Below are 3,416 nucleotides of genomic sequence, written 5' to 3' on the forward strand. Positions count from 1 at the left end.
TGCAAGTGTTGGATATTTTTCTCCTCATCACTGTTCTAGGCCTCAAACCTAAAATTGCTGAAATTTTATTACTTGCACTAAAATAAAACTTGATAGAAATAAAATGATTAAACCTTAGGCCAACTTGACTCTCTTATTGAACATAAAATAAAAAAAATTGGAAATAAAAAATCAAATGAAAATGAAAAAATTTTCTTTTGGGCTACTTAGAAAATTTCTTCTCAAAAAATTACATCAAATTAAATTCCCAGGAAAGGTTAGAGGGGTCGCAAATGGTCTCGCTTAAGTTCCAATCTCCTTAGGCACAATTAATTTGAAGTACTAATTCAAGAAAAATAATTTCTAAGCATGTAATTTATTCAAATGAGAGAAAAAACTGAAAATAAATTAATGACAGAGAGAGTAAAGAGAACTCTCTCAATGTTTTGCTTTGCTTTACTTTCTATCATTCATACAAAAAACTGAAAATCAGCTCATTTTTTGTTATACCTTATTTCTTTGGTACAAGTCCCACACACTAAATTTCATAGATAGGATCCATGATCCTTGCTTTTAACCATTGAGACTCGAGTTTCCTAAGATCAAATACTTGAGATTGAATCGAACTCTCCCTTGATATATCCCTTTTCAGTAGTTGATGACCTTTTCAAAACCGTTAAGTCTAACTCGAGTGACTTTTCTCTTGATGGGTTAGGTTGCTTGCACTCATGTGATGATAGCTCTAATAACTCAAACTAAACTTTTGAATTAAATTCTTCTGAGTTAGCTTCCAAACATGTATCATCCTCATCTTGATGTGGAGATTCAGATGAAAAACCTTCCAATGGATCATTGTACTCTAATTTTGCAAGAACCGACATATCTTCCTTTCAGATAGCAGAACAATCTTTAACCTCATCATGATATCTTATGGCCTTGAGTACAATAAAGGTCACGTGTTCATCTTGAACTCGCATGGTGAGTTCACCTTTCTGTACATCGATTATCATCCTATAGGTTTTCAAGAAAGGCCTTCTTGGGATGATTGGTACTCCTTTATCTACTTCAAAATCTAAGATAATAAAACCAACAGGAAATATGAATTGATCAACACGTACCAAGACATCCTTGATCTTTCCTTCTAGGTATGTCAAGGATCGATCCGCCAGTTTGAGTGTAACTGTAGTCAATCTGGCCTTACCAATACTTAATCATCTAAACACAAACGTAGGCATCAACTTGATACTCAATTCCAAATCGCATAAAGCCTTACCACAATAGGATTCTCCAATATTGCAACGTATGGTGAAACTTCCTAGATCCTTCAACTTAGGAGGAAACTTGTTTTGAAAAAATAGGCTACATTCTGTAGTCAGGGCTACAATTTCAAATTCCCCAAACCTTCTCTTATTAGACAAAAATTCCTTCATAGCTTTCACATAATTTGACATTTGCTCCAAATTTTTCACCAACAGAATGTTAATACATAGTTGTTTCAACACATCCAACATTCTCTTAAATTGAGTATCTTGTTGTTTATGTTGCTAGAGTCTTTGAGGATATGAAGGTTATGGAACTTTGGCTTGGATTGGAAAGCTCTTTCAATGTAAGATATCTGCATCTAAAAAGAGGTTAGCTTATCAAATTTTGGTAGTTTAGATTTGACCTCTTCAGAATTTCTAGAATTTGGCTTCTCTGGTGCAAGAATTTCAATTGTTGGTTGATTTTCCCCTTTCTCGGGAGGTTTATCTTCAACCTCAACCCCCTTGGGTTCAAAAGTCCTTCCGCTTCATAAATTGACCGCTATGTAATTCTCCTTGCCCAATTTCCTTAGGTTCTCTGTGTCATTGGACAGAACTCCTTGTGGTCTATTTTGAAGTTCGTTGACTAACTGCCCCATCTGGTTCTCCAAATTTCTCAAAATCGCATCATTCTTCACCATATATGCTTTTAATAAGTTCTCAAGATTATTAGAAGACTCAGCTATTGGAGTATTTTCTTTGTTACTTGGTACAACACCTTGGGGTTTGCTTCTAAGCTCATTAGCTAATTGTCCCACTTGATTTTCCAGATTCTCCAATGTTTTTTTCTTAGCCTTGAATAAAGACATCATTTTTAGCAATGTATGCCTTCAACAAATTCTCCAAATTATTGGAAGGTTCAACTTGCGGTGGTTTTTTCACTTGTTGATTGAAACTAAGAGGTTGATTTGCTCTATACTGCATGTAATTGTTGTTCGGTCCACCTCATTGGTTGTGGATTGGTGGCTAAGCTGCAATATGATTTAAACTATTAGTACTAAATTGTTTCAACATTGAAGAGATAGACGATACCTGAGCTGTGAGTAAACTAAGGGCGTCTACTTCATGCACTCCGACTACTCGTCTTCCTGAAGTTGTTTGATTTGTCAGCCATTGGTAATTATTTCTAGCTATTCTCTTGATGATCTCATAAGCCTCATTATAAGACTTCGACAAGATAGCACTATTCGTAAAAGCATCTACCACCAACTTTGTATGTGCATTGAGGCCGTTATAAAATGTCTCCAACTAGATGCAATGCGAAATGTGGTGGTGAGGGCATTTACGAATAGCTCTTTGAATCTTTGATATGCTTCATATAGGGACTCATCATCCGTTTTTTAAAAACTGGTGATCTCATACAGCAACTTAGCATTTTTGTTAGGTGGGAAATACTTTACCAAAAAGCTTTCAACTAATTCTTGCCGAGTAAAAATTGAATTAGATGGCAACAAATGAAGCCATGCTCGTGCTCAATCTCGCAACGTGTATGGAAAAACTTCAACCTCAGTGTGTCTTCAGTTGCACCTGTTATCTTGAAGGAATCGTTCACCTCCATAAACAATCAAAGGTTAAGATATGGATCTTCTGTGGGCATTCCAATGAATTGGCCTATTTTTTGAAACATCTGAAACATTACAGGCTTTAATTAAAATTACAGTGCCTCGATTTCTGGTCTCCTAATTCCCAGATTTAGTTCTTTAAAAAGTGGCATGACATACTGTCTTATGGGTCGATCCCTATCATCAGTAATAACGATTGGATTTCGAGCATTAGTGACTCCATTCCCTTGAACATCGTTATGATTCTCAAGGTTAATTTCTGCGGCTTGTCCCTGGGCTAATCTTTCTCGTCTTCTTTGTCTAAATGCCCACTCGATTTTAAGGTCTACAGGGAGTAAATCGATTATTCAATCTATACTCATGAAGACCTGAAAAGAAAAACACAAAAATTAAAGAATAAATAAATAAATAAAAATAATTAAAGAAATAAAGAATTAATTAGTAAAGTTAGAAATTAAATAAAAATCAAATCACAAAAAATAGTCCCACAAAAATGATTAAGTCAACAATCCTCGACAATAGTGCCAAAAGCTTGTAACGCGTGGTTTGTGCAAGTGTACCCAAAGTCGTTATC

At 35.2% G+C, this 3,416-nt stretch overlaps 1 non-coding gene across 1 annotated transcript; it reads left to right on the top strand.

Moving 5' to 3' along the window:
- The first annotated feature begins 2,544 nt into the window (after positions 1–2,544).
- LOC121220461 (small nucleolar RNA R71) lies at positions 2,545–2,650 on the top strand. Its single transcript, XR_005917663.1, has one exon. It is a non-coding gene; the product is annotated as a small nucleolar RNA R71 (small nucleolar RNA).
- The last annotated feature ends 766 nt before the right edge of the window (positions 2,651–3,416 follow it).

The sequence above is a fragment of the Gossypium hirsutum genome, chromosome D08 (assembly GCF_007990345.1).
Source record: "Gossypium hirsutum isolate 1008001.06 chromosome D08, Gossypium_hirsutum_v2.1, whole genome shotgun sequence".
NCBI classification, from domain to species: Eukaryota; Viridiplantae; Streptophyta; class Magnoliopsida; order Malvales; family Malvaceae; genus Gossypium; species Gossypium hirsutum.